A 12972-nucleotide genomic window follows, 5' to 3' on the forward strand; every position below is an offset into this window, starting at 1 on the left:
AAAAAGAACGTCGCTTTTGGCCGTTTGCCCGTATGACCGAATTTGGACATAATTTAAAAATGAAAAAAAAAAAATGAAAATAAATTTGGGATTTTTTTTTTCAACAACAGTAAGTTAAGGGTCCTCTGATAGGTTAGGTTGGCAGGAAATTCTCATAAAGTTTCAAAACGTTAATTTAAAGTGTCCTCTTATAACCTCTGCGCGTACGCCGGACGACTCAAATAGAAAACGGAACAGAACGTCACTTTTGTGAGTCGATTTCATTTCAAATTACGTCCAAATTTGGCCAAAGTGCGCATACGGGCGAAAAGTGACGTTATTTTTAAGAAGACGGGTTGCGCGTCCAGCAGCTTAGCTCTCCATGTATCTGGTCCTCCATGCGGGTCTCTGTTCTCCCAATCAATCTTCCCGTGGTTGAAATCCCCATGATTAGTTGTCCAGATCCATTCCTACTAGCGAGAGACGCTGTTCTCTCTATTATGTTAATGGTGGCCATGTTGTTTCTATCATATTCCTGTCTGGGTCTTCTGTCATTTGGTGGAGGGTTATATATGACTGCGACTACAATTCTTTGTCCTCAAGTTGCTATTGTACCTGTTATATAGTCACAGAAATCTTCACAGCCCTGAATAACCATTTCCTCAAAATCCCAACCTTTTCTTACCAGCAGAGCTACACCACCACCTCTTCTTCCTTCTCTCTCTTTCCTCACAACACAGTAGTCCTGTGGAAACACTGCATTTGTTAAGGTTTTAGTTAGCTATGTTTCTGTGAGTGCTATTATGTCTGGGTTTTCTTCAAGTACCCATATTCAGTGTTGGGGGGGGGGGAGGGGGAGTGTGAAGAGGAAGAGTAGTGAGGGAGTGTCCAGGAGGAGTGTGAGGTGGGGGGAGGGAGAATGTGCAGAGGGAGAGTAGTGAGAGAGTGTCCTAGAGGTGTGTGAGGGGGGGGGAGGAGAGTGGGATAGTAGGGGGATGATGAGGACAGGCAGATGGCAGCCCACCAGGGTCCTGGTGGTGGTGGGGGGAGACAACAGGCAGGCCGCGGCAGGTGTCAGCCCACCAGGGTCCAGGTGGTGGTGGAGGGAGACAACAGGCAGGCCGCGGCAGGTGTCAGCCCACCAGGGTGCAGGTGGTGGTGGAGGGAGACAACAGGCAGGCCGCGGCAGGTGTCAGCCCACCAGGGTGCAGGTGGTGGTGGAGGGAGACAACAGGCAGGCCGCGGCAGGTGTCAGCCCACCAGGGTCCAGGTGGTGGTGGGGGGAGACAACAGGCAGGCCACGGCAGGTGTCAGCCCACCAGGGTCCAGGTGGTGGTGGGGGGAGACAACAGGCAGGCCGCGGCAGGTGTCAGCCCACCAGGGTCCTGGTGGTGGTGGGGGGAGACAACAGGCAGGCCGCGGTAGGTGTCAGCCCACCAGGGTCCAGGTGGTGGTGGGGGAGACAACAGGCAGGCCGCGGCAGGTGTCAGCCCACCAGGGTCCAGGTGGTAATGGGGGGAGACAACAGGCAGGCCACGGCAGGTGTCAGCACACCAGGGTCCAGGTGGTGGTGGAGGGAGACAACAGGCAGGCCACGGCAGCTGTCAGCCCACCAGGGTCCAGGTGGTGGTGGGGGGAGACAACAGGCAGGCCGCGGCAGGTGTCAGCCCACCAGGGTCTAGGTGGTGGTGGAGGGAGACAACAGGCTGGCCACGGCAGGTGTCAGCCCACCAGGGTCCTGGTGGTGGTGGAGGGAGACAACAGGCTGGCCGCGGCAGGTGTCAGCCCACCAGGGTCCTGGTGGTGGAGGGAGACAACAGGCAGGCCACGGCAGGTGTCAGCCCACCAGGGTCCAGGTGGTGGTGGAGGGAGACAACAGGCAGGCCGCGGCAGGTGTCAGCCCACTAGGGTCCATTCAGGTGGTGGTGGAGGGAGACAACAGGCAGGCCGCGGCAGGTGTCAGCCCACCAGGGTCCAGGTGGTGGTGGGGGGAGACAACAGGCTGGCCGCGGCAGGTGTCAGCCCACCAGGGTCTAGGTGGTGGTGGAGGGAGACAACAGGCTGGCCACGGCAGGTGTCAGCCCACCAGGGTCCTGGTGGTGGTGGAGGGAGACAACAGGCTGGCCGCGGCAGGTGTCAGCCCACCAGGGTCCTGGTGGTGGAGGGAGACAACAGGCAGGCCACGGCAGGTGTCAGCCCACCAGGGTCCAGGTGGTGGTGGAGGGAGACAACAGGCAGGCCGCGGCAGGTGTCAGCCCACTAGGGTCCATTCAGGTGGTGGTGGAGGGAGACAACAGGCAGGCCGCGGCAGGTGTCAGCCCACCAGGGTCCAGGTGGTGGTGGGGGGAGACAACAGGCAGGCCGCGGCAGGTGTCAGCCCACCAGGGTCCTGGTGGTGGTGGGGGGAGACAACAGGCAGGCCGCGGTAGGTGTCAGCCCACCAGGGTCCAGGTGGTGGTGGGGGAGACAACAGGCAGGCCGCGGCAGGTGTCAGCCCACCAGGGTCCAGGTGGTAATGGGGGGAGACAACAGGCAGGCCACGGCAGGTGTCAGCACACCAGGGTCCAGGTGGTGGTGGAGGGAGACAACAGGCAGGCCACGGCAGCTGTCAGCCCACCAGGGTCCAGGTGGTGGTGGGGGGAGACAACAGGCAGGCCGCGGCAGGTGTCAGCCCACCAGGGTCTAGGTGGTGGTGGAGGGAGACAACAGGCTGGCCACGGCAGGTGTCAGCCCACCAGGGTCCTGGTGGTGGTGGAGGGAGACAACAGGCTGGCCGCGGCAGGTGTCAGCCCACCAGGGTCCTGGTGGTGGAGGGAGACAACAGGCAGGCCACGGCAGGTGTCAGCCCACCAGGGTCCAGGTGGTGGTGGAGGGAGACAACAGGCAGGCCGCGGCAGGTGTCAGCCCACTAGGGTCCATTCAGGTGGTGGTGGAGGGAGACAACAGGCAGGCCGCGGCAGGTGTCAGCCCACCAGGGTCCAGGTGGTGGTGGGGGGAGACAACAGGCTGGCCGCGGCAGGTGTCAGCCCACCAGGGTCCTGGTGGTGGTGGAGGGAGACAACAGGCTGGCCGCGGCAGGTGTCAGCCCACCAGGGTCCAGGTGGTGGTGGGGGGAGACAACAGGCAGGCCGCGGCAAGTGTCAGCCCACCAGGGTCCTGGTGGTGGTGGGGGGAGACAACAGGCTGGCCGCGGCAGGTGTCAGCCCACCAGGGTCCAGGTGGTGGTGGGGGGAGACAACAGGCTGGCCGCGGCAGGTGTCAGCCCACCAGGGTCCAGGTGGTGGTGGGGGAGACAACAGGCTGGCCGCGGCAGGTGTCAGCCCACCAGGGTCCAGGTGGTGGTGGGGGGAGACTACAGGCAGGCCGCGGCAGGTGTCAGCCCACCAGGGTCCAGGTGGTGGTGGGGGGAGACAACAGGCTGGCCGCGGCAGGTGTCAGCCCACCAGGGTCCTGGTGGTGGTGGAGGGAGACAACAGGCTGGCCGCGGCAGGTGTCAGCCCACCAGGGTCCAGGTGGGGGTGGAGGGAGACAACAGGCAGGCCGCGGCAGGTGTCAGCCCACCAGGGTCCAGGTGGTGGTGGGGGGAGACAACAGGATGGCCGCGGCAGGTGTCAGCCCACCAGGGTCCTGGTGGTGGTGGAGGGAGACAACAGGCTGGCCGCGGCAGGTGTCAGCCCACCAGGGTCCTGGTGGTGGTGGGGGGAGACAACAGGCAGGCCGCGGCAGGTGTCAGCCCACCAGGGTCCTGGTGGTGGTGGGGGGAGACAACAGGCAGGCCGCGGCAGGTGTCAGCCCACCAGGGTCCAGGTGGTGGTGGGGGGAGACAACAGGCAGGCCGCGGCAGGTGTCAGCCCACCAGGGTCCAGGTGGTGGTGGGGGGAGACAACAGGCAGGCCGCGGCAGGTGTCAGCCCACCAGGGTCCAGGTGGTGGTGGGGGGAGACAACAGGCAGGCCGCAGCAGGTGTCAGCCCACCAGGGTCCAGGTGGTGGTGGAGGGAGACAACAGGCAGGCCGCGGCAGGTGTCAGCCCACCAGGGTCCTGGTGGTGGTGGGGGGAGACAACAGGCAGGCCGCGGCAGGTGTCAGCCCACCAGGGTCCAGGTGGTGGTGGGGGAGACAACAGGCAGGCCGCGGCAGGTGCCAGCCCACCAGGGTCCTGGTGGGCAGGCCGCGGTAGGTGTCAGCCCACCAGGGTCCAGGTGGTGGTGGGGGAGACAACAGGCAGGCCGCGGCAGGTGTCAGCCCACCAGGGTCCAGGTGGTGGTGGGGGGAGACAACAGGCAGGCCACGGCAGGTGTCAGCCCACCAGGGTCCAGGTGGTGGTGGAGGGAGACAACAGGCAGGCCACGGCAGGTGTCAGCCCACCAGGGTCCAGGTGGTGGTGGGGGGAGACAACAGGCAGGCCCCGGCAGGTGTCAGCCCACCAGGGTCTAGGTGGTGGTGGAGGGAGACAACAGGCTGGCCACGGCAGGTGTCAGCCCACCAGGGACCTGGTGGTGGTGGAGGGAGACAACAGGCTGGCCGCGGCAGGTGTCAGCCCACCAGGGTCCTGGTGGTGGAGGGAGACAACAGGCAGGCCGCGGCAAGTGTCAGCCCACCAGGGTCCTGGTGGTGGTGGGGGGAGACAACAGGCTGGCCGCGGCAGGTGTCAGCCCACCAGGGTCCAGGTGGTGGTGGGGGGAGACAACAGGCAGGCCGCGGCAGGTGTCAGCCCACCAGGGTGCAGGTGGTGGTGGAGGGAGACAACAGGCAGGCCGCGGCAGGTGTCAGCCCACCAGGGTCCAGGTGGTGGTGGGGGGAGACAACAGGCAGGCCACGGCAGGTGTCAGCCCACCAGGGTCCAGGTGGTGGTGGGGGGAGACAACAGGCAGGCCGCGGCAGGTGTCAGCCCACCAGGGTCCTGGTGGTGGTGGGGGAAGACAACAGGCAGGCCGCGGTAGGTGTCAGCCCACCAGGGTCCAGGTGGTGGTGGGGGAGACAACAGGCAGGCCGCGGCAGGTGCCAGCCCACCAGGGTCCTGGTGGTGGTGGGGGCAGACAACAGGCAGGCCGCGGTAGGTGTCAGCCCACCAGGGTCCAGGTGGTGGTGGGGGAGACAACAGGCAGGCCGCGGCACGTGTCAGCCCACCAGGGTCCAGGTGGTAATGGGGGGAGACAACAGGCAGGCCACGGCAGGTGTCAGCCCACCAGGGTCCAGGTGGTGGTGGAGGGAGACAACAGGCAGGCCACGGCAGGTGTCAGCCCACCAGGGTCCAGGTGGTGGTGGGGGGAGACAACAGGCAGGCCGCGGCAGGTGTCAGCCCACCAGGGTCTAGGTGGTGGTGGAGGGAGACAACAGGCTGGCCACGGCAGGTGTCAGCCCACCAGGGTCCTGGTGGTGGTGGAGGGAGACAACAGGCTGGCCGCGGCAGGTGTCAGCCCACCAGGGTCCTGGTGGTGGAGGGAGATAACAGGCAGGCCACGGCAGGTGTCAGCCCACCAGGGTCCAGGTGGTGGTGGAGGGAGACAACAGGCAGGCCGCGGCAGGTGTCAGCCCACCAGGGTCCAGGTGGTGGTGGAGGGAGACAACAGGCAGGCCGCGGCAGGTGTCAGCCCACCAGGGTCCAGGTGGTGGTGGGGGGAGACAACAGGCTGGCCGGGGCAGGTGTCAGCCCACCAGGGTCCTGGTGGTGGTGGAGGGAGACAACAGGCTGGCCGCGGCAGGTGTCAGCCCACCAGGGTCCAGGTGGTGGTGGGGGGAGACAACAGGCAGGCCGCGGCAAGTGTCAGCCCACCAGGGTCCTGGTGGTGGTGGGGGGAGACAACAGGCTGGCCGCTGCAGGTGTCAGCCCACCAGGGTCCAGGTGGTGGTGGGGGGAGACAACAGGCTGGCCGCGGCAGGTGTCAGCCCACCAGGGTCCAGGTGGTGGTGGGGGAGACAACAGGCTGGCCGCGGCAGGTGTCAGCCCACCAGGGTCCAGGTGGTGGTGGGGGGAGACTACAGGCAGGCCGCGGCAGGTGTCAGCCCACCAGGGTCCAGGTGGTGGTGGGGGGAGACAACAGGCTGGCCGCGGCAGGTGTCAGCCCACCAGGGTCCTGGTGGTGGTGGAGGGAGACAACAGGCTGGCCGCGGCAGGTGTCAGCCCACCAGGGTCCAGGTGGTCGTGGAGGGAGACAACAGGCAGGCCGCGGCAGGTGTCAGCCCACCAGGGTCCAGGTGGTGGTGGGGGGAGACAACAGGCTGGCCGCGGCAGGTGTCAGCCCACCAGGGTCCTGGTGGTGGTGGAGGGAGACAACAGGCTGGCCGCGGCAGGTGTCAGCCCACCAGGGTCCTGGTGGTGGTGGGGGGAGACAACAGGCAGGCCGCGGCAGGTGTCAGCCCACCAGGGTCCTGGTGGTGGTGGGGGGAGACAACAGGCAGGCCGCGGCAGGTGTCAGCCCACCAGGGTCCAGGTGGTGGTGGGGGGAGACAACAGGCAGGCCGCGGCAGGTGTCAGCCCACCAGGGTCCAGGTGGTGGTGGGGGGAGACAACAGGCAGGCCGCGGCAGGTGTCAGCCCACCAGGGTCCAGGTGGTGGTGGGGGGAGACAACAGGCAGGCCGCGGCAGGTGTCAGCCCACCAGGGTCCAGGTGGTGGTGGAGGGAGACAACAGGCAGGCCGCGGCAGGTGTCAGCCCACCAGGGTCCTGGTGGTGGTGGGGGGAGACAACAGGCAGGCCGCGGCAGGTGTCAGCCCACCAGGGTCCAGGTGGTGGTGGGGGAGACAACAGGCAGGCCGCGGCAGGTGCCAGCCCACCAGGGTCCTGGTGGTGGTGGGGGGAGACAACAGGCAGGCCGCGGTAGGTGTCAGCCCACCAGGGTCCAGGTGGTGGTGGGGGAGACAACAGGCAGGCCGCGGCAGGTGTCAGCCCACCAGGGTCCAGGTGGTGGTGGGGGGAGACAACAGGCAGGCCACGGCAGGTGTCAGCCCACCAGGGTCCAGGTGGTGGTGGAGGGAGACAACAGGCAGGCCACGGCAGATGTCAGCCCACCAGGGTCCAGGTGGTGGTGGGGGGATACAACAGGCAGGCCGCGGCAGGTGTCAGCCCACCAGGGTCTAGGTGGTGGTGGAGGGAGACAACAGGCTGGCCACGGCAGGTGTCAGCCCACCAGGGTCCTGGTGGTGGTGGAGGGAGACAACAGGCTGGCCGCGGCAGGTGTCAGCCCACCAGGGTCCTGGTGGTGGAGGGAGACAACAGGCAGGCCACGGCAGGTGTCAGCCCACCAGGGTCCAGGTGGTGGTGGAGGGAGACAACAGGCAGGCCGCGGCAGGTGTCAGCCCACCAGGGTCCAGGTGGTGGTGGAGGGAGACAACAGGCAGGCCGCGGCAGGTGTCAGCCCACCAGGGTCCAGGTGGTGGTGGGGGGAGACAACAGGCTGGCCGCGGCAGGTGTCAGCCCACCAGGGTCCTGGTGGTGGTGGAGGGAGACAACAGGCTGGCCGCGGCAGGTGTCAGCCCACCAGGGTCCAGGTGGTGGTGGGGGGAGACAACAGGCAGGCCGCGGCAAGTGTCAGCCCACCAGGGTCCTGGTGGTGGTGGGGGGAGACAACAGGCTGGCCGCGGCAGGTGTCAGCCCACCAGGGTCCAGGTGGTGGTGGGGGGAGACAACAGGCTGGCCGCGGCAGGTGTCAGCCCACCAGGGTCCAGGTGGTGGTGGGGGAGACAACAGGCTGGCCGCGGCAGGTGTCAGCCCACCAGGGTCCAGGTGGTGGTGGGGGGAGACAACAGGCAGGCCGCGGCAGGTGTCAGCCCACCAGGGTCCAGGTGGTGGTGGGGGGAGACAACAGGCTGGCCGCGGCAGGTGTCAGCCCACCAGGGTCCTGGTGGTGGTGGAGGGAGACAACAGGCTGGCCGCGGCAGGTGTCAGCCCACCAGGGTCCAGGTGGTGGTGGAGGGAGACAACAGGCAGGCCGCTGCAGGTGTCAGCCCACCAGGGTCCAGGTTGTGGTGGGGGGAGACAACAGGCTGGCCGCGGCAGGTGTCAGCCCACCAGGGTCCTGGTGGTGGTGGAGGGAGACAACAGGCTGGCCGCGGCAGGTGTCAGCCCACCAGGGTCCTGGTGGTGGTGGGGGGAGACAACAGGCAGGCCGCGGCAGGTGTCAGCCCACCAGGGTCCTGGTGGTGGTGGGGGGAGACAACAGGCAGGCCGCGGCAGGTGTCAGCCCACCAGGGTCCAGGTGGTGGTGGGGGGAGACAACAGGCAGGCCGCGGCAGGTGTCAGCCCACCAGGGTCCAGGTGGTGGTGGGGGGAGACAACAGGCAGGCCGCGGCAGGTGTCAGCCCACCAGGGTCCAGGTGGTGGTGGGGGAGACAACAGGCAGGCCGCGGCAGGTGTCAGCCCACCAGGGTCCAGGTGGTGGTGGAGGGGAGACAACAGGCAGGCCGCGGCAGGTGTCAGCCCACCAGGGTCCTGGTGGTGGTGGGGGGGAGACAAACAGGCAGGCCGCGGCAGGTGTCAGCCCACCAGGGTCCTGGTGGTGGTGGGGGGAGACAACAGGCAGGCCGCGGCAGGTGTCAGCCCACCAGGGTGCAGGTGGTGGTGGAGGGAGACAACAGGCAGGCCGCGGCAGGTGTCAGCCCACCAGGGTGCAGGTGGTGGTGGGGGAGACAACAGGCAGGCCGCGGCAGGTGTCAGCCCACCAGGGTCCAGGTGGTGGTGGGGGGAGACAACAGGCAGGCCGCGGCAGGTGTCAGCCCACCAGGGTCCAGGTGGTGGTGGGGGGAGACAACAGGCAGGCCGCGGCAGGTGTCAGCCCAACAGGGTCCAGGTGGTGGTGGGGGGAGACAACAGGCAGGCCGCGGCAGGTGTCAGCCCACCAGGGTCCAGGTGGTGGTGGGGGGAGACAACAGGCAGGCCGCGGCAGGTGTCAGCCCACCAGGGTCCAGGTGGTGGTGGGGGGAGACAACAGGCAGGCCGCGGCAGGTGTCAGCCCACCAGGGTCCAGGTGGTGGTGGGGGGAGACAACAGGCAGGCCGCGGCAGGTGTCAGCCCACCAGGGTCCAGGTGGTGGTGGGGGGAGACAACAGGCAGGCCGCGGCAGGTGCCAGCCCACCAGGGTCCAGGTGGTGGTGGGGGGAGACAACAGGCAGGCCACGGCAGGTGTCAGCCCACCAGGGTCCAGGTGGTGGTGGGGGGAGACAACAGGCAGGCCGCGGCAGGTGTCAGCCCACCAGCGACGGGTGGGGGGTGGGTGGGTCAGTATTGCGGGGAACCCTCAGGTGGTGGCAAGTCTCGCGTCATCGGGGCGTCCCGCCAATGTAAAGTTTTCCTATTATGTTTTTTGTGTTTTCTTTACACAGAGTTTATGTCCAGCTGTAGCAACTACTGGTTCTTATTGTTGGGGTCCAGCTGTAGCAACTGCTGGTTCTTATTGTTGGGGTCCAGCTGTAGCAACTACTGGTTCTTATTGTTGGGGTCCAGCTGTAGCAACTGCTGGTTCTCATTGTTGGGGTCCAGCTGTAGCAACTGCTGATTCTTATTGTTGGGGTCCAGCTGTAGCAACTGCTGGTTCTTATTGTTGGGGTCCAGCTGTAGCAACTGCTGGTTCTTATTGTTGGGGTCCAGCTGTAGCAACTGCTGGTTCTTATTGTTGGGGTCCAGCTGTAGCAACTGCTGGTTCTTATTGTTGGGGTCCAGCTGTAGCAACTACTGGTTCTTATTGTTGGGGTCCAGCTGTAGCAACTACTGGTTCTTATTGTTGGGGTCCAGCTGTAGCAACTGCTGGTTCTTATTGTTGGGGTCCAGCTGTAGCAACTGCTGGTTCTTATTGTTGGGGTCCAGCTGTAGCAACTGCTGGTTCTTATTGTTGGGGTCCAGTTGTAGCAACTATTGGTTCTTATTGTTGGGGTCCAGCTGTAGCAACTGCTGGTTCTTATTGTTGGGGTCCAGCTGTAGCAACTGCTGGTTCTTATTGTTGGGGTCCAGCTGTAGCAACTACTGGTTCTTATTGTTGGGGTCCAGCTGTAGCAACTGCTGGTTCTCATTGTTGGGGTCCAGCTGTAGCAACTACTGGTTCTTATTGTTGGGGTCCAGCTGTAGCAACTGCTGGTTCTTATTGTTGGGGTCCAGCTGTAGCAATTACTGGTTCTTATTGTTGGGGTCCAGCTGTAGCAACTGCTGGTTCTTATTGTTGGGGTCCAGCTGTAGCAACTGCTGGTTCTTATTGTTGGGGTCCAGCTGTAGCAACTGCTGGTTCTTATTGTTGGGGTCCAGCTGTAGCAACTGCTGGTTCTTATTGTTGGGGTCCAGCTGTAGCAACTGCTGGTTCTTATTGTTGGGGTCCAGCTGTAGCAACTACTGGTTCTTATTGTTGGGGTCCAGCTGTAGCAACTACTGGTTCTTATTGTTGGGGTCCAGCTGTAGCAACTGCTGGTTCTTATTGTTGGGGTCCAGCTGTAGCAACTACTGGTTCTTATTGTTGGGGTCCAGCTGTAGCAACTACTGGTTCTTATTGTTGGGGTCCAGCTGTAGCAACTGCTGGTTCTTATTGTTGGGGTCCAGCTGTAGCAACTGCTGGTTCTTATTGTTGGGGTCCAGCTGTAGCAACTACTGGTTCTTATTGTTGGGGTCCAGCTGTAGCAACTGCTGGTTCTCATTGTTGGGGTCCAGCTGTAGCAACTACTGGTTCTTATTGTTGGGGTCCAGCTGTAGCAACTGCTGGTTCTTATTGTTGGGGTCCAGCTGTAGCAACTGCTGGTTCTTATTGTTGGGGTCCAGCTGTAGCAACTGCTGGTTCTTATTGTTGGGGTCCAGCTGTAGCAACTGCTGGTTCTTATTGTTGGGGTCCAGCTGTAGCAACTGCTGGTTCTTATTGTTGGGGTCCAGCTGTAGCAACTGCTGGTTCTTATTATTGGGGTCCAGCTGTAGCAACTGCTGGTTCTTATTGTTGGGGTCCAGCTGTAGCAACTGCTGGTTCTTATTGTTGGGGTCCAGCTGTAGCAACTGCTGGTTCTTATTGTTGGGGTCCAGCTGTAGCAACTGCTGGTTCTTATTGTTGGGGTCCAGCTGTAGCAACTGCTGGTTCTTATTGTTGGGGTCCAGCTGTAGCAACTGCTGGTTCTTATTGTTGGGGTCCAGCTGTAGCAACTGCTGGTTCTCATAGTTGGTGTCCAGCTGTAGCAACTGCTGGTTCTCATTGTTGGGGTCCAGCTGTAGCAACTGCTGGTTCTTATTGTTGGGGTCCAGCTGTAGCAACTGCTGGTTCTTATTGTTGGGGTCCAGCTGTAGCAACTGCTGGTTCTCATAGTTGGTGTCCAGCTGCAGCAACTGCTGGTTCTCATTGTTGGGGTCCAGCTGTAGCAACTGCTGGTTCTTATTGTTGGGGTCCAGCTGTAGCAACTGCTGGTTCTTATTGTTGGGGTCCAGCTGTAGCAACTGCTGGTTCTCATAGTTGGGGTCCAGCTGTAGCAACTGCTGGTTCTCATTGTTGGGGTCCAGCTGTAGCAACTGCTGGTTCTTATTGTTGGGGTCCAGCTGTAGCAACTGCTGGTTCTTATTGTTGGGGTCCAGCTGTAGCAACTGCTGGTTCTTATTGTTGGGGTCCAGCTGTAGCAACTGCTGGTTCTTATTGTTGGGGTCCAGCTGTAGCAACTGCTGGTTCTTATTGTTGGGGTCCAGCTGTAGCAACTGCTGGTTCTTATTGTTGGGGTCCAGCTGTAGCAACTGCTGGTTCTCATAGTTGGTGTCCAGCTGTAGCAACTGCTGGTTCTCATTGTTGGGGTCCAGCTGTAGCAACTGCTGGTTCTTATTGTTGGGGTCCAGCTGTAGCAACTGCTGGTTCTTATTGTTGGGGTCCAGCTGTAGCAACTGCTGGTTCTCATAGTTGGGGTCCAGCTGTAGCAACTGCTGGTTCTCATTGTTGGGGTCCAGCTGTAGCAACTGCTGGTTCTTATTGTTGGGGTCCAGCTGTAGCAACTGCTGGTTCTTATTGTTGGGGTCCAGCTGTAGCAACTGCTGGTTCTCATAGTTGGGGTCCAGCTGTAGCAACTGCTGGTTCTCATTGTTGGGGTCCAGCTGTAGCAACTGCTGGTTCTTATTGTTGGGGTCCAGCTGTAGCAACTGCTGGTTCTTATTGTTGGGGTCCAGCTGTAGCAACTGCTGGTTCTCATTGTTGGGGTCCAGCTGTAGCAACGGCTGGTTCTTATTGTTGGGGTCCAGCTGTAGCAACTGCTGGTTCTTATTGTTGGGGTCCAGCTGTAGCAACTGCTGGTTCTTATTGTTGCGGTCCAGCTGTAGCAACTGCTGGTTCTCATTGTTGGGGTCCAGCTGTAGCAACTGCTGGTTCTCATTGTTGGGGTCCAGCTGTAGCAACTGCTGGTTCTTATTGTTGGGGTCCAGCTGTAGCAACTGCTGGTTCTTATTGTTGGGGTCCAGCTGTAGCAACTGCTGGTTCTCATTGTTGGGGTCCAGCTGTAGCAACTGCTGGTTCTAATTGTTGGTGTCCAGCTGTAGCAACTGCTGGTTCTTATTGTTGGGGTCCAGCTGTAGCAACTGCTGGTTCTTATTGTTGGGGTCCAGCTGTAGCAACTGCTAGTTCTTATTGTTGGGGTCCAGCTGTAGCAACTGCTGGTTCTTATTGTTGGGGTCCAGCTGTAGCAACTGCTGGTTCTTATTGTTGGGGTCCAGCTGTAGCAACTGCTGGTTCTTATTGTTGGGGTCCAGCTGTAGCAACTGCTGGTTCTTATTGTTGGGGTCCAGCTGTAGCAACTGCTGGTTCTTATTGTTGGGGTCCAGCTGTAGCAACTGCTGGTTCTTATTGTTGGGGTCCAGCTGTAGCAACTGCTGGTTCTTATTGTTGGGGTCCAGCTGTAGCAACTGCTGGTTCTCATAGTTGGTGTCCAGCTGTAGCAACTGCTGGTTCTCATTGTTGGGGTCCAGCTGTAGCAACTGCTGGTTCTTATTGTTGGGGTCCAGCTGTAGCAACTGCTGGTTCTTATTGTTGGGGTCCAGCTGTAGCAACTGCTGGTTCTCATAG

Source organism: Procambarus clarkii, unplaced genomic scaffold (assembly GCF_040958095.1).
Source record: "Procambarus clarkii isolate CNS0578487 unplaced genomic scaffold, FALCON_Pclarkii_2.0 HiC_scaffold_125, whole genome shotgun sequence".
Lineage (NCBI taxonomy): Eukaryota > Metazoa > Arthropoda > Malacostraca > Decapoda > Cambaridae > Procambarus > Procambarus clarkii.